This window comes from Pseudochaenichthys georgianus, chromosome 22, assembly GCF_902827115.2.
Source record: "Pseudochaenichthys georgianus chromosome 22, fPseGeo1.2, whole genome shotgun sequence".
In the NCBI taxonomy this organism is placed as follows: domain Eukaryota; kingdom Metazoa; phylum Chordata; class Actinopteri; order Perciformes; family Channichthyidae; genus Pseudochaenichthys; species Pseudochaenichthys georgianus.
Genome location: NC_047524.1, coordinates 34,773,782 through 34,792,263, shown reverse-complemented (window position 1 = coordinate 34,792,263; position 18,482 = coordinate 34,773,782). Strand labels below are relative to the sequence as shown.

The 18,482-nt window shown below is 42.1% G+C and overlaps 1 protein-coding gene and 1 pseudogene across 1 annotated transcript in view; one reads left to right on the top strand and one right to left on the bottom strand.

Annotated features, from left to right (window-relative positions):
• The window catches only part of nrxn3a (neurexin 3a), a 280,401-nt gene that overhangs the window by 52,082 nt on the left and 209,837 nt on the right, over positions 1–18,482 (top strand). The gene's annotated exons all lie outside the window — the stretch shown is intronic.
• The window catches only part of LOC139432907 (piggyBac transposable element-derived protein 4-like), a 28,728-nt pseudogene continuing 21,059 nt past the window's right edge, over positions 10,814–18,482 (bottom strand).

Below are 18,482 nucleotides of genomic sequence, written 5' to 3'. Positions count from 1 at the left end.
TGACAGGACAGAGCTCTCCCTCTCCTTGTTTTAGAAACAGCTTCTAATATCCGTTAGCACAGCTAGCTAACCAGATGCTAACAACAACAATGCAAATAGTGATTTTGGTAGAAATATACTGTATAATAGTAAAGTTATTGAAGATGATGCCATATTTATTGAAGATTTTACATTATAAATATTCCCCAACATTATTTAAAAGCATATTCTTACAAAGTCCTTGCTGTAGTATGACACACAGGAGACTATTGATGTGTGTGGTGAGTTTGGTAGTAATAAGCTGTATAATAGTGATTGAATATTATTGTATTCTCTTTTTTCGGAGTTGCACTTTGCAGACGGTCCCTGAGCACTCGTTTCTTCTCTGGCTGCAGATAGAGACTAATAAAATGTGTCCAGCTCGGGGGACGGCACGTATTGGCTTTTTTTTATCAAAATGTGATTGTAGTTCGTTGTCAACCTTACCACGGTACTTAGGAGACGTCATTTGTGTCTGAATAACGTTTTGTTCATGAGTTATTGATCCGTGAAATCAGAATCTCCCAATATCGTTCCAACTTTACTGAACTAAGCCAGAAGACCGTCTCATTTGGTAGACCGCTCGGTTTGCTGTTCCTTCACTTTATTTTTATATTTATATAGATTTATTTTGGACAAAAACTTAGCGTGAGGAAAGACATGTGTGGCGTGAGTGCGTGATATATGGGTTAATTGCGTGACTCACGCTCAATGCGTGAGTGTTGGCAGCCCTGCTTATAATCTGTTCAGTTCTCATAAATTATAATAAACTCCAACACTCCTACCACTCTTGCAGCGAGTTCAACTATTTTCCTTTGAAAAATCAGCAAGTCCTCTCCCTGGCGCGAAGATCTAAAGAAGACCGTGGGTATTCTGCCCTTGCGTATGCGTCACACTGCATAGCTCAACAGATAGCGAACAAAGACTCAGAAGACTGTTGTTGAGTTGAACGTTTACTGAGGCTTGAAACATTGTAAAACTGCATGAATAAACAGAAAAATACAATACAAGTTACACAATTGAAATAATACATGTGCAACTTAATATAGTGCAGTATAATAGAGTCATGCTATGTCACTTACAGTTGCAAGAAAAAGTATGTGAACCCTTTGGATTCTCCACACATAGCGTTGTGTGTTCCTTCCAAACAACTCAGCGTTGGTTTCATCTGTCCACAGAATATGTTGCCAGTCGTGCTGTGGAACATCCAGGTGCTCTTTTTCAAACTTCAAACGTGCAGCAATGTTTTTTCCGGAAAAGCAGTGGCTTCCTCCGTGGTGTCCTCCCATGAACTCCATTCTTGTTCAGTGTTTTACGTATCGTAGATTCGTCAACAGAGATGTGAGCATGTGCCAGAGATTTCTTTAAGTCTCTAGCTGACACTCTAGGATTCTTCTTCACCTCATTGAGCATTCTGCGCTGTGCTCTTGCAGTCATCTTTACAGGACGGCCACTCCTAGGGAGAGTAGCAACAGTGCTGACCTTTCTCCATGTATAGACAACTTGTCTCACCGTGGACTGATGAGCATCACGGCTTTCAGAGATACTTCTGGAACCCTTTCTTCAGTTCTTAATGGTAGGTCTTCTGAGAGCTCTTCTGTGCGAGGCATGGTTCACATCTGGCAATGCTTCTTAAGAATAGCAAATTCAAAACTGGTGTGTATTTTTTATAGGGCAGGGCAGCATTAACCAACAGCTCCAATCTCGTCTCATTGGTTGGACTCCAGGTTGGCTGACTCCTGACTCCATTTAGCTCTTGAAGAAGTCTTTAGCCTAGGGGGTTCACATTTTTCCACCCTGCACTGTGAATGTTTACATGGTGTGTTCAATAAAAACATGAAAACATATCATTGTTTGTGTGGTATTAGTTTAAGCAGACTCTGTTTGTCTATTGTTGTGACTTAGATGAAGATCAGAACACATTTTATGACCAACTTATGCAGAATAGGGTGACCAGATCCCAACAAACCAAATGTGGGACAAGGAGTATGGTTGTGTGGGACAATGTGGGACACCCTCTCAACAGCAACCCCCGGGAAAAAAAACGTAACAAATATATAACAACAGAGCAGAAAGTGAAGTCAAAATGCAGTTTTTTAATAAAGAAAAGTAAACTAAGGCTAACCAAGGCAGCAGGCATTATTCACTTCAAGTGTTTAGAAATGCATCTTCTTAATTCAACTAGTGTATTACCTGTACAAGTAGGCACAGCATAAATTAATAGATAAAATAAAACCAACACTGGCCAGGAGGGAACAGAAACATAATAATACATAAAATAAAATAGCTTTCAGTTTTGTACATCACAGCAACAGAAGGTGGGCCTTCTGTTACCTAGAACCACTGGTGTCTTTGACTCTGTCAAACAACTCTCCACAGAGGCAGGGGCAAGCACATCTATTATTATGGACGCTGCTTGTGTACGACCACATGACATTTTCTTTACTATCTCAGAGTCTGGAAAAATGGTCGGCGCTAGCTTGTTACCAGTCATTTGACCGGTATGAATGGGAGTGTTGCACTGTGTGGTAAACACTGGTTATTTCTGCTGCTGTTACCTTTGTCTGAGTGACCATCATTTTTTGGTTTGAGTAGGAATGTCTCCATAGAGTGGGATGTCTCTTTTTGAGCGACACGTTTCTTGTGAGAATCGCATTCTCTGTGTCTTTTGACGTCATATTCACCGCCATGTGAAATTGAAAAATGACTCTTGCAAAGATTGCAAAAAACTCTTTGAGAGTCGCCCTGCACTGGCTGCACCCACGGTAAGTGTCTTTCCAGTCTTTGTTGTATGTGCAGTCTTCTTAGCTGTAGTTTCAGTTTCCTCCATTTTCCATAACCTGCTGCGTCGCCTGCGTTCGTTGTTGTTGTTTGGCGGGGTGGGGGGGTGTGTGTGAGTGAGTTACTCTCATTGGTTAACACTTGACCAGCACCCGCCGTGTGTTACAGTTTGATTGACAGCAAACACAGCCCCCTGATGATAGCCTTCCCTGCTTTCTCAACAGCCATTGGATGAATCTGATTTTAAAGAAAAGCGTTTTAGCCAATCAAAATGAAATATGCGGGACATCGTCTCAATTTGCGGGACGCACCAAAAGTCGTGAAAATGCTGTGCAGTCCCGCGCAAAGCGGGACATCTGGTCACCCTAATGCAGAAATCCAGGTAATTCCAAAGGGTTCACGTACTTTTTCTTGCAACTGTAAATAACATACATTTCCCTTAACCATGAAATCAAGCAGCATAAGCAACAGCCTATGCTAAGAATGAACTCAGTCCGTTAGCTTAGCAGCTAGTTAGCTTAGCAGCTAGTGAGCTTATCTTAAACATTAAAACTATACAATCAATTAAACCACATTTTTTAAAGCACACAGGTACGTTTGTATACTTACATACAGATTTACTCCAAGGATTAAAACAAAACGATCTGTGGCATAGCACTGAGCTACGATGTGCTCTGCATGGCTTGCTTTGTAGACTAATCCCGGGATTCCACCGGGTCCGCCTGCGCCGCGTTACGGCTGCGCCGCGTTACGGCTGCGCCGCGTTACGGCTGCGCCGCAGTTTTGTTCCGACCTCCTACAGTGTCAAACCTCGCCGGGCGCATTTCAGAAGCGGAGCGTCTTGCGTGCCGGCTCGCAGTTTTTGTTGATTTGGGCATATGTCCTGGACAGGCTACTTGTACAGACAAAGTAATAATACTTGTAATGGTCCAGTTATAAACGGCATGAATCAAAGATGTGTTGCTGTATTTTAGTGGTAAAAATGCATTCATCATCATAATTATTCTATATATATTAATGCTGTCAAAAGTATCGCGTTAACGGCGGTAATTAATTTTTTTAATTAAATATTTAACGCATTTAACGCATGTGCAGAATGGCCCGCCCCATACATCCCACCAGTCAGGGGCGGCGGGTGCTGTAGGCTAGGGAAGGCTAAGCCTTCCCAAATATCTGTGAACTCCGCCAGGAGATTGTGTCTTTCCTTCGCACGAGTAAGCACAAACGGAGCTCACAAAGAGCTCCAAACCTCCTGGGAGCGCATGTTAGATGAACAGTTTATGGCAGATGTTTACTTTCTGTGTGACATTTTGGACACTTGAACACTTTAAATTGCGAACTGCAGGGTCGCGAAAAGTCTATCGCTGATTTGGTTGAAAGACTTTGTGCCTTCAAGACAAAGCTAACGATCTTCAAAACAGACCTAATGACGACAAAACTGCTGCACTTCCCAAAACTCCCTGCATTTATGACCACATCACCTGGAGCAAACATAACGCCAGTCATGACAGACTTCATGACAACATTGACTGATGACTTTACTGACAGATTCCAAGGCTTCAGCACTCCAATTGAGGTATTGCAGTTTGCCCGTGACCCGTTTTCCATCAAGCCTGATGCAGACTTCTGTGTAAAAGTAAAAGAGGTAATATCTTGCATTGATGAGAGCCTCTTTCAGATGGAGCTGGTTGATGTGCAGTGTTCCTTTGCTTTAAAACAGCTCCTGCAGTCTGAGGGTGTAGTGGACTTGTGGTCTAACCATGTTAGCCAGTATCAGTACCCCACAATGAGGAAGGTGGCCTTGCTTATACTGACAATGTTTGGAGCTACCTATACTTGTGAGTCTAGCTTTTTGTGTCTCAGGATTGCTCTTACCACTTATGAGCTATGCTCACTATGCTGAAATAGCTAAATCAAGGCAGTGTTCTCTCACTGACTCAAACAGGCTAAACATGGCAGAAGTCTGATGCATGGTATGTATGCAGATCAGTTTTTACGGTCATTCAAACAAGCCTACTTACTGTTTCAAAAATTGTAAAAATGTTTCCAAGATATGAATGTTATTGTGAGTCTGATGGCTATTGTTTTACTATTCTATTTGCATTTAGTATTACATTTGATGGACTTGTGTTTCAAAGCACCTTATGTATGCTTGGAAGTGTTGAGGATATTATACACAGGGCTACTTACTGTTAATGTGATGAATACTGTTGTATTATATTCATCTTGTTTTGTACATTAGTGGACATGGAACTGTTGGGGAAAAAACCTCATGTCTCCTTAGTTTTAAAGCTGCAACATTTTGCACTTTTGTGTCAAGCCTTGTAACCGAAGCTTTCCTACTTTTTATGGACTGGTTGCTTTCTGTAATGATTTATGTTGATACAATTAAAGTAAAAAAAAAGGGATGCACTTGACTAGTTCATTTAATGTATTAGTATCTATTAACACTACTGTAAGCAAGAGTTATTTCTAGTGATTCCTTGACAAAGTATTGTGTGGCCCACAAACCCCCAGTGATGTTCCTATTTGGCCCACTTGCTAATGAAGTTGAATAGCCCTGGCCTACAGTATGTGACACTGTGAGTGTTGCACGGCCAGATACGGCTCTGCTGACTCAGATAAGGAGATAATATAGGCTATGATATTATATGATCGATGATCTGATTGAATGTGATATGAATGATAAGTGCGACACGTCGGCGTCTTCTCTGCATACAGCAGTTTAAACTGTATTTCCTTTATCCTGTAATATGACTTGATAGCTTTAAACTCTGCACACTGAGCTCTGATTGGTCAGCAGGCGGTGCTTTCACTGAGTTGATCTATTTTCTATAGACGCCGGAGGCGGGCAGCATCAGGTAAAAAAAAGTGATTTAGCCTTCCCAAACCTGAGCCTCACGCGCCGCCTATGCCACCAGTGGCAGCGCCAGGGTATGGCCGGGGTAGGCTACACCCATACCAAGAAATGGCTTAGCCCCACCATGAGAAATGATGTTAAAGTAAGCAAAATAAAGTCCGCCAACTCGCGGAGTAAATTGCACAGACAGTCAGATTGATTTCAGTAGCCACTTGTCTGGAAATACCGAAGACCAGAAACGGTTTTGAAAACTTTTGTCACTTAGTGATCGTCTTCTCAATATAACATCTTTGATAATGTCTTCTAGCCAATCAGAATCAAGATAACGGCATGGTGTTGTTGCAGGAAGTCCCGACGGAGAATACTTTTGCTGTAGTACAGGGGTGCACATAACTGGTACGCAGGTTATGTGCGTAATCTGAAATGCGTACCGTCACTTGTGTCACAAAGCGCATTTGCGTACCGACGTACTTGTGAAGCTTTTCCAGAAGGCGGTTAGATCACCGGACGACAGAGTCGATCTCCGTGTGCACAGACAGGCTGCTGTTAACGTCGGTCTGTACAACGGAACTGTGCCAAAACTACGCCAACCGGCTGCGGAGGGAGACTCCCCCCTTCACTAGAGAACTGCGCTAAAACAGCTGATCACAACGTTCACACTCTGTGGTCACGAAGTACTCCACTAGCCCCCCCCCCCTGTCGACTTTCCTGAAGTACTCCTCCGTTGATAGAAATCAACACGTAATGAAATAAGACCCCACGGTTTGATGATTGATAGGTGTGTGGGCTGTCTTTCATTTTGACACAGAATTTTTTTATAATAAACATACATACTGTGTTAAATGGATATATCCGCCTTCTTTCATTTATCTTTCCATTCCCACAACAATATACAAAAGGAAATGGCATATTTGGACATAGTTCGAATGGTGATTAATCATGATTAATTAATTTTAAGCTGTGATTAATCTGATTACAAATTGTAATTGTGACAGCCCTAATATATATATATAATGTACACAGTGCCTGTAAACCGGAGGAGAATGCTGGCATTTCGTCGGCCAAATAAATCACTGATTGGCTGTTCAGCTAGAGAATCAGTGCATGAGAAGCAAAACAGAAGTGAGGGACCCAAACAAACGATTAAGAAGTTTCATTTAACTCCAGCTCTCGACACAGGTTCAGGAAAGCCCCATGAGCTTCTCGCTGTAGAGCGAAAATGGAACGCACACACTATTGTTTTTTGTTTATATCACGCAGTCTGTTCTTCTTCTCTCAGTGTATCACGCATTCTGTCTTCCGGTTGTTGCCTCTTTTGAATGATGAATACACACTACCGCCGCCTGCTGGTAAGGAGAGTTGTTGCCACTCACGCATGCGCAGTTCGTACGTGCTACTTGGCCGTCGGCTGAAGTCTTTGCGGTGTGTTCCAGTGACACAACAGTCGTGTTCCGTCGGGACGTGTTCTTTGGTGTCAGTTTGGTGTGTAGGCCCCTTTACGCGGCCGTAACGCGGCGCAGACGGACCCGGTGGAATCCCGGGGTTAAAACAAGAAGGAGAGTCAAGCTATTTGGTGCCTTAAAGCAACAGTACCGAATTTTACTACTGGGTGCCAATACACTATGGTGTCAGAACAGTGGATCTGGCTCGCCATCTTGTTTCAGTGTGTGTTGTCCTCTCGCACTTGCACAGCAACTCTCTCTCTAGGATCAATTTCTCATCCATTCAAAAAACCTGACCTGTGCAACAATAAATAACTAAAACATAAACCAAAAACTTTTCTTTTTTTCTCTCAATACGGCTTACAATGACGCTCAACATGGTGGCTTCACTTCTCCTTTCTCTTATTTACAAAAAATAAAACATATTTTAGGCTAACAGTGGAGCTAGCCTTGAATCACTCTTTAACCTTTAACCTGTTAAGCCCGGTGCCCCCGGGGTTAACATATAACAACCTATTAATGTGTCATACCCACTTAGCGGGAAGAAACTCAGCTACAGTATCAGACAATATTAACCATTATTAGCTAAACGAAACACAAGGGTAATACCAAGCCTCTGAATTAGGCTTGAAATGATTACTGATAATCCATCATAACATTAACAAATACACCCAAATGACCCCAGAGGTGTTTTTTGTGTTCTAAACCTCTCTAAAAAGATCACATTTAACTTGTTTTGCATCAATCTTTATACAGGGTACTTATTATATGTTATAGTTTGGATTCCTAAAGCTTTTAGTCTACTATCCCATCATTCAAGGGTGGTTTTCACTATAAGTAATGGGGTTTTATTTGGACGGAAACTATAATTTACTTTAAAATAAAAAGATCTATATTGTACTGAAATCGGTTTCTTGTGAAATGCCGTTTTAAAACCAAAACGTATTCCTGTGGATGCAGCCTCAGGACAGAGACTGCATTTAACACAACGTTCCGGCCCGCATGTCCAAGTGTCCACAAGCAAGTCCTTTCAACCCACATTGCTCCTGATGGGGATCAGTGTCAGTGTGTACATGTATGAAAAATTGGGAGGGGAAGTGCTCCATAAGCGGCGTGCTTTACAAACACATATGGCAGGTTCTCACACGGTGTTTTGTGGCATTAATAGTGAGAGTTTACTGAGCAAACCAGAGTGCATCACTGATAAGGGTGTCTTTGTGGATTTGAGTGTGTGTGTGTATGTGTCTGTGTGTTTGTGGAGCAGATTATGATGGGGACCCTCGCTCTATCTCTGTCGGCCAGTCGCTGGCTGTGACACAAACACACACACACACACACACACACACCACACACACACACACACACACACACACACAACCACACACACACACCACAACACACACACACACACACACACACACACACACACACACACACACAGCTGTTATCTGCTTCTCTCCAGGGGCCTCATTTATAAAGCATTGCGTAGGATTCACGTGGGAAGGTTGCTTCGGACAAAGCAAATAAATACGCAGACACAAGTCACGGGGTGTTTCTCAATCGTGAGGATGCTGGCTTGGTAGTCGCGTACTTCCAAGTCACTTCCTTCAGAAATGAAGCAAGTATACTGCTTCCAAGCCATGGCTTCGGAAAATGAAGAAGAATGGAACAGGCTAAGTGTGCCACTATCTCTAATGGTTTCAACATAAACTGTACCGAAAATAAATACCTCGCGATGTCTGTCTAATTATGAGCTTGCTTTACTTTCACGGAACACATGTTGTGGTGTTGTAATGTAATGTGTAGTGTAATGTAATGTAACAAAGTAACATATTTACCAACACATGTTCTACTCCACTACATACTTACATTTACATTACATTACAAGGGTTTTTGAAATTGGTCCGTGCGCAAAGCATTGTGGGGATTTTAAGGACGCGAAGTCTACCCATGTGCAGCCTCGACATTTCCCCCAAAGCAAGGACGCGGCCTCGGTGGAATTCCAAGTATGCTGGAGATTGGAACAGTCCTTCGGCGGCACTCGATGACGTAGCATCCTTGAAATATTGGCTTGGAAGCCAGAATCCTCGAGTGGAGTCAATTAATGTTTTTTTTTTTATTTGGTGGTTTGTGTTCCAGCTGTAAATCAGCTGTGCGCAGCATCTCCACTGCAGCCTGTGCGTCTCAACCCCCCCCGTAGCAACTCTATCACTAGTTAAATGAAATAAAACAAATGTGTTGTGTTATATCAGCTGCCAAATCTACCAAATATATGGTGGTGCTTAGTTTCCATACCTCCAACCATGCTCGTATCTACAACCTATAGAAAATGCAAAATGCAAAGCGTCAGTTTAGACGTAATTCAGTCCTCCTGCTGACCGCATCATCTATGAGAAAACATTTCATAAGACAACATATTCGAGGTGGTTTTAAATAACATATCCGTATTTATTTATTTCTCCAAGTTATGTTTATGTGTGCACTGAGGAGTCGCAAACAGGCATTTGTTTAATCATTTTAAGATTGGCTTTAATCAATGTTTGAAAATGAATTCTTCATATCTGATAAATGAGAGGTAACGTTTTATTTATGGTATTATTTCCACATATTTCTCTCCATTCTTCCTTCTGCCAACGGTGTCGCAGTTTCTCGTCTCTCCCGTTGTTGTGCTTAGTGTTAATGGGTCAGAGTTTGCGTGGAGGACCGCACGTTTTCCCGTCAAGTTTGTTTTTATAAATCGCAAACATTGCGTGCGTACGCCATCTTTTGAGCGTACGCACCGTTTATAAATGAGGCCCCTGATCCTGCACTCTCACCTCCCCCGCCCGCTCCTACAAATTATCTCCTTTTTTGTTCCATACCGTTTTTTCCTATTTCCATTCTTAACCCTTAAGAGTCCCTTTAAAAAAACAAAACGTATTTGTTCCTAAGGCCAAAAAATGCCGCCTTCACAAAAACTGCTATAAAAATATGATATATTCCTATTTTTTCCCACTTTCAAAGAGTCAATCTTTTAAAACTACTCCCGCCTGACATACACATATGAAATATGAATTATATTTTGGGGATTTTAACCCTTTAAATGCCAGTTTGTTGAAAAAACTCCACAGTTTCTTTATTGAAAAGAACAACAAACTAGAATAATAAAAATAAAAATACATTTCAAGGAATATTTGATTATTGTTATTATTAGGTCTCTAGATTGGTCAATGATTGCCAGCAGCATTGATTTGAATGTATTTTGGATTGTACCTAAGGCCAGAAATCGCCACCTTCACAAAACTGCTATACAAATATGATATATTCCTATTTTTTCCCCCTTTAAAAGAGTCAATCTTTTAAAACGACTCCAGCCTGACTAAAATGAATAATACAAGATCATTTTGAACCAGAACAACATTTTTTTACAAAGATGAACTTTGAATGAACACTGTGTGTCTGGCTGTGAGAGTCCAGCTCAGGTGGAGCAGGGGCTGCACATGGACAGACTGTGGCCCCGTCCTTGCATATGCATTTCCCACATTTGCAGCAGGTGCTGCAAACTCTTCTGTCCATGCAGAAGTGGCACTGCCTCCTGCTCTTCCGTTCACTGATGAGAGAGGGGCCTGCAGCAGCACCCTGCAGACCTGACACCATTGTTGCAGCGGCTGATGAGCGGGGAAGGCGCCCTCTCTTCTTGATGTGTGGGGTCACCAGCATTTCTCCCACCTCTTCAATGAAGAGCCTCCTCCTGTACGGTTTTCTGCTGCTGCCAGGATGGCTCCATTGATGTCCACAGGACGTAGGCGTTGTAATGGGAAGTGTCGACCAGGTTGTGGAAGAGGGCAAGTGGCCAGCGGTCTGTTCTCCTCCTGCAGGAGTAGGTGACAACAACCTAACAAAACATATCATTTGAAAAAAACCTACATATATTTCAGACAAGAATATAAGAGTAAGAATACATGTGTGCCTAACTGATGCCTAATGGCACCTACCTTATCAAGGTTGTCGACACCTCCTTTGCATCGGTTGTAGTCTTTGATTATGACAGGCTTTCTCTTGATGTTGTCGCTTACGCCTGGACTGCGGTGTTTCGTGCTTAGAAGCAGCACATTCCTTCCCCGTCGAGGGATGTAAGACACCAGTGTGTGGGTCTTCGTAAAGGCAAAGGTGGAGGAGAGGATAGTGGGAAGCTCAGGCTTGTTTCGGCGAATTGTGACAACCAGGGCCAGTTTTCTCCTGAGCAGCTCCTCAGCAAGTGCGAAGGACGTGAACAAATTGTCACAGGTGTGTCCATGTGTCTCAGGAGCCCCTCTGTCACCTCCAGGACCACCCTCATCCCCTGGTTGACTTCAGGACAACTGCCAGCTGCTTTGCCTGTATACACCTGCAGTCTCCAGGCATAGGATGATTTTACATCACAGTTTGCCCAAATCTTTATACCGTATTTGGCCAGCTTTTTGGCATGTAGGCTACTGCTTGAAGCTGCACCTGCCTCTGAATGGGACGAGCTGTTCATCCACGCAGACGTCGCTGAATGGGCTGAACAGCATCGGCAGGCGGTGACTAGGGATGTAACGATACCAAAAGCTCACGGTATAATATCGCGATAACAAGTCCACGGTACGGTATTTATCGCGATATTGAATAATAAAGGGGGAAAAAATAATATATATTTTTTTTTCAATACAATTTTTTTTTACTCGTAAAATGTTTCTTTATTACATAATAAATCTGATTTGTACAGCATTTTAGTAGGATAGCAGTATTTTAAAGTGTCAAAAACAAAGTGACAGTAACAGACTGGAAGAAGAAAACCAGTGTTTTTGGTCACCATTTACACCACTGGTGTATTCTATGGTGGTTACATCTCCACTACGAAAAGCTTTGATGTACTCTAGGAAATTGGTTCATTATCGTTCCATAGTTGATCCATCTATTTGCTCCCCATCTTTATATATCTGCCGGGAGGTTTTCTGGGATAAGCAATATGGAATTATGCATCACTCTGCAGGCTGTTGAGTGGTGTACTGGACCTCAATATTCTGAACACAATGTGCCCTAGTTTATTCACCAGTTAATTACAGCTGCTGTACCTGTCTGGCTAGAGACCCATGAATAGATTATCCAGTAGTTGGCGGATCACAAAGGAACATTTGCTGAAGTCAATCAACAGTTCATTCCTACTAAGGCAGCGGTTATCATACATCGAAAGCTAAGCTGCCTCATTGACTGCCAATTCACCCAAATAAGGTTTGAATACAACACTTAAACATGCCTTCCCTATCTGTTCCACATTGCTGAGTTAACAATAACGGAACAACTGCTATCAGATAGAGGAAGGCTAAGCGGATATATGTGCCAGGATGGCTGAACGTACGTAACAGGTGACTATCCCTGATTGATCTCACTCGCAGATTGCCTCCATCTCATGTAATTCCGTGTCAGCGTAATTCAACATCTACATATCCCCTTCAAGCTTTAGGTTAAGGCAAATTACCCAAGAGGAGATGAGTGGGATTTGTTTGCGTTGTGTGCTTTTATTGGAAATTAGTTTGCTTTTTTTGTGTCATACCCCAGCTGTGAATTTGGTCCACATACTTTGGCTCAGATAAGAGACATCCATTATCCCTCCCCCCCTTATTATGGCTCTGATACCTCAGCCTCACTAGCAGCCCTAGCCCCTCGCTTTGTTTTCCTCCTGCGTCTCAGGTAGGAGAGCAACAGGTAGCCATGGCGGGTCCCCATTGTCTGACGCCCGGCTGTTGTCCACAAAGTTTCTGATCTGTAGAAGTTCCTCTCTGCTATATTGTATAGTAGAGTTGGTGCGGTCAGCTCGCATGTTGCGGACCAGGTGCACACGACGAAAAGTAAACAAACACTGAAATAATTCGAAAAAAAGGCAGAGTTGGAGAGGAGCAAGAGATATTGGAGCCATCTTCACGGCGCAGGTTAGATTAAGTTAATTGTAAGACCAGTAGAGCTGACAAGATCCAGGATGTGTCCACGGCTGAGGGTGGGAAAGTTGATGTGCTGGGTGAAGTTGAACCATTGAAGCAGTTCCAGGAATTCTGTGGCAAGTTTGCTGTTATTATCATCAATGTGGATGTTGAAGTCCCCTAGGGGGAGAACGGAGGGTGAAAAGGCACAGTTGGGTCAGGAAAACAGAGAAGTCGAAGAGAAAGGAAGGGTTTGGCTTGGGGGGAAGTAGATAATGACAGTAACCAGGGGAGTGGGGAACCAGAGAGTTTAAAGGCGATGTGTTCAAACAACACATCCTCACTCCCAGGTCGGCCTATGTTGACGTTATGTCAAGTCCCCTGTGTCGGCTTTTTCCAACGCAAGGGGGGGAGGCCCTTAGTGTACATTTTCAACTTTCCAGGATGTCCATAGGCTTCTATATAACTCCCTAAACGTATGTTGTAGACGACTTGAGATCGCGAGAGAATGCTACCTGAAGATCCATTCTCACAGCGTTTATCAACCTTTTTCTTTCTCAATATCAAGCCACAATTATTGTTTTTACTTCTTCATTTTAATTGAATAATGGAGGACTTTTGTTGCCGTCAGTTAGGGAGAGTAGGGGCTCAGAAAACTGACATCTGTATCTGTATTAATGGACGTGCCGTTGTGTGCGATTAAGTGATGGCGCAATAATTTACAAACTCTTCTACTACAACCCTAATTATATTTAAAAACATTTTAGAAGGCCTCCCGAAATACTTTAATGTAAATTAAAATGTAAATGTGAAGGGATGTGTGTAATGTGGTGATTGACATTATTCACCCACGGTCTATGGGTTGGGGTATTGTTCCGCACGGACATTTTAGTTAACCGGACTTCCTGTTGATGTGAAATACGAAAAAATAATTAAAAAAAAAATAATTTATTCCGACTTTGCTTGCTTTTCTCTTTGAGGTCATCACATAACGGCATGTAATACACGGTTCGGCTGCATTACATATTACATATCTGCCGTAGTTCGCTATTTATAGAGCCCTGATGAGAAGACTTCTAGACACACAGGAACAACTGCCGCCGAAACTGAATATGTGACGTGGATCATAAATATATCAGCAATTAAACAACATCTTCAATTTCTCTTCACAATATAAGTCTTCTTGCAGTATCAATACTAATTCGGCTGACTTTTATATTTGATCCAATCAGTATATTGGTATATTTACACCATAACGGTGCAAGCTGATAGAAAGGGACACCTGGTGGTTAAAGCACATTATTGAAATGTATTATTTTTATTATTAGATATTAATAGGAGACACAGACAGACAAACTAATAAGGCTTTATTTAAACATTAAAGAATACTTTAGGTTAAGGTCTTATTTTGAATAAGAAAAAAGCTTTGGGGGTATATATTAAGCCTGACAAAGTACTAATATATTGCTTTCCTGCAATGTTAACTACTGTATGTTTAAGCACTATTTTAACTGATATTATACATGTATTATACTCTTATAAGATGTATGTAGATAGTATAAGAAATGTGCAGAATACGACAGTTTAATGGTGGAGGTATACACACATATTGATAGATGTCTTGTAAAGCACTGTTGAGGAACCTGTGACCCAAGTTTTTCATCTCCGACCTTGTCAGGTATTGAACATTCAATAAATAAAGAACACAGAATTATTACAGTGGTGAATCCAGTTTTGGACAGTCTGCCGTGGTTCCATCCCATTTCAAGTGCTGTTCGACGCTCGGCGTAACCCTCGGCGCACACTCAAACATCCAATCACAGAGCTTGAGGACTATCACGGGTTTGTCAAGCGAAGCGGAGAGAATACTTACTTCGGGTGTAAAATTCTCAACTACTATGAGCTGCTCCGACCCTCGGTCCTGACGGACTCCAACTTGTGTTTATTAATCAAACAAATAAATAAACACAAGGATAATTATGTGTTATTGTTGAGTAAATAACTGTGTGCGGTTTAGAAAAGAATACAAAATTAGAAGGAAAAAACGATGAAACAATACAGATTTCAGTATTCTGAGCCCTTACTCTCCCCTAACTGACGGCAACAAAAGTCCTACATTATTCAATTAAAATAAAGAAGTAAAAACAATAAGTGTGGCTTGATATTGAGGAAGAAAAAGGTTGATAAACGCTGTGAGAATGGATCTGCAGAGAGCATTTCGCGCGATCCCAACTCCTCTATTACCAACGTTCAGGGAGCTCTATGCAAGTCTATGGGACACCCTGCCCGTTGAAAACGGACTCTCAAGGGGTACCCTGTGCGTAATAGAGTGACGGGGAGGGGCCCTGACCGCCCATCAACATGTGACGGGTTGGGAGTGAGAACGTGTTGATATAGAAGCCTATGGACATCCCGGAAAGTTGAAAATGTACGCTAAGGGCCGCCGCCCCTTGCGTTGGAAAAAGCCGACACGGCCGCCCCCCTCTTGCGTTGGAAAAAGCCGACACAGGGCACTTGACATAATGTCAACATAGACCGACCTGGGAGTGAGGATGTGTTGGTTCAAACAACCCAGTTTCACGGCATTTCGTGTAATAGTCACGAAATTAATTGAATCTATTGATTTTCCCATTTTTTTTGTGTAACACAGAATGATTTTAAAAGCAATGTATTTCTATTGGTAGTATGTTTCGTGCCGAAGGGGGGGAGTCTCCCTCCGCAGCCGGTTGGCATAGTTTTGGCACAATTCCATTGTACAGACCGACAGCAGCCCTGTCTGTGCACACGGAGACCGACTCTGTCGTCCGGTGATCTAACCGCCTTCTGGAAAACAAAAGAAAAGCTTATTTGCGTACGTCGGTACGCAAATGCGCTTTGTGACACAAGTGACGGTACCATTTCAGATTACGCACATAACCTGCGTACCAGTTATGTGTACCCCTGTACTACAGCAACAGTATTCTCCGTCGGGACTTCCTGCAACAACACCACGCCGTTATCTTGATTCTGATTGGCTAGAAGACATTATCAAAGATGTTCTATTGAGAAGACGATCACTATGTGACAAAAGTTTTCAAAACCGTTTCTGGGGCCTCATTTATAACGCCGTGCGTAGGATTCACGTGGGAAGGTTGCTTACGTAGTAGAAATCCAAAAAATAGGTACAGAAATGTTACGACATTTTCCGATTCACCAAACATTGCGGACCGGTTTCCCTTTATAAATCACAACCGACTCGCAATGCGGTGCAGCTTTTGCGGGCTTCACGTAACGCCCATATATGCCTATAAATAGTCAAAGAAACGCCCATTCATTCATTCAGACTGACTTTATGAAGAAGATCGCAGGAAATGATGACAGAACAGCTAAAAAAGACATCTCACACCGTGTCAGATTTTGGTTATTTTGGGGAGGTCGAGATAAATCATATTGTTTGGTGGATGCAGTTTGAACCAGAGTAGCAGCATGGAGGTCGGATCGTCACCAAAATAAATAAATAAATGGCCCGAAAAAGGTTAATGACAAAAACAATACACATAGCCTTCCTCAGGCAGTGTGTTTGTACCGGGGACAGGAGACACTCCCTTGATGAGAAACTGTAAGAAGTGAACGGGGAATCCCTCTGGAGTGGAGTCATGACGACTGGATCTGAATTATGTTTTTGTATTTGGTGGTTTGTGTTCCAGCTGTCGCTCAGCTGTGCGCAGCGTCTCCTCTGCAGCCTGTGCGTCTCAACCCCCCCCCCCCCGCAACAACCCTATATCCACCAGTTAAATGAAATACAACTAATGTGTTGTGTTATATTAGCTGTACAATTTACCACATATGGTGTTCTTAGCTTCCATACCTCCTGTGTTTTACGAGCGACTTATAGCGTCTTGGCAAACGGCAAAAAACATGATTAAACCATGCTCGTATCTACAACCTATAGAAATGCAAAACGGCCTCAGTTTAGACGTAATTCTGTCCTCCTGCTGACCGCATCATTTATGAGAAAACATTTCATAACATTAAGACAACATATTCGAGGTGGTTTTCAATAACTTATCCGTATTTATTTTTATTTCTCCAAGTTATTTTTTGTGTGCACTGAGGATTCTCAAACAGGCGTTTGTTAAATCATTTTAAGATTGGCTTTAATCAATGTTTGAAAATGAATTCTTCATATGATAAATGAGAGGTAACATTCTGACTGTCTGTGCAATTTACTCCGCGCGAGTTGGCGGACTTTATTTTGCTTACTTTAACATCATTGTTCATGGTGGGGCTAAGCCATTTCTTGGTATGGGTGTAGCCTACCCCGGCCATACCCTGGCGCTGCCACTGGTGGGATGTATGGGGCGGGCCATTCTGCACATGCGTTAAATGCGTTAAATATTTGAACGCAATTAATTCAAAAAATTAATTACCGCCGTTAACGCGATACTTTTGACAGCATTAAGTATTTCATAACTGTGTTTCATTCATATTCTCATAAATGGTGACCAAAACGTTTTTTAGACCCACTGAGATAACTAGACTAAAGTTAACTATCTAAACACACAGAGTCCCTTACCTCACTGAGCTGGAGTTATCTCTCAGTCTGACAGGACAGAGCTCTCCCTCTCCTTGTTTTAGAAACAGCTTCTAATATCCGTTAGCACAGCTAGCTAACCAGATGCTAACAACAACAATGCAAATAGTGATTTTGGTAGAAATATACTGTATAATAGTAAAGTTATTGAAGATGATGCCATATTTATTGAAGATTTTACATTATAAATATTCCCCAACATTTTTAAAAGCATATTCTTACAAAGTCCTTGCTGTAGTATGACACACAGGAGACTATTGATGTGTGTGGTGAGTTTGGTAGTAATAAGCTGTATAATAGTGATTGAATATTATTGTATTCTTTTTTCGGAGTTGCACTTTGCAGACGGTCCCTGAGCACTCGTTTCTTCTCTGGCTGCAGATAGAGACTAATAAAATGTGTCCAGCTCGGGGGACGGCACGTATTGGCTTTTTTTTATCAAAATGTGATTGTAGTTCGTTGTCAACCTTACCACGGTACTTAGGAGACGTCATTTGTGTCTGAATAACGTTTTGTTCATGAGTTATTGATCCGTGAAATCAGAATCTCCCAATATCGTTCCAACTTTACTGAACTAAGCCAGAAGACCGTCTCATTTGGTAGACCGCTCGGTTTGCTGTTCCTTCACTTTATTTTTATATTTATATAGATTTATTTTGGACAAAAACTTAGCGTGAGGAAAGACATGTGTGGCGTGAGTGCGTGATATATGGGTTAATTGCGTGACTCACGCTCAATGCGTGAGTGTTGGCAGCCCTGCTTATAATCTGTTCAGTTCTCATAAATTATAATAAACTCCAACCACTCCTACCACTCTTGCAGCGAGTTCAACTATTTTCCTTTGAAAATCAGCAAGTCCTCTCCCTGGCGCGAAGATCAAAGAAGGACCG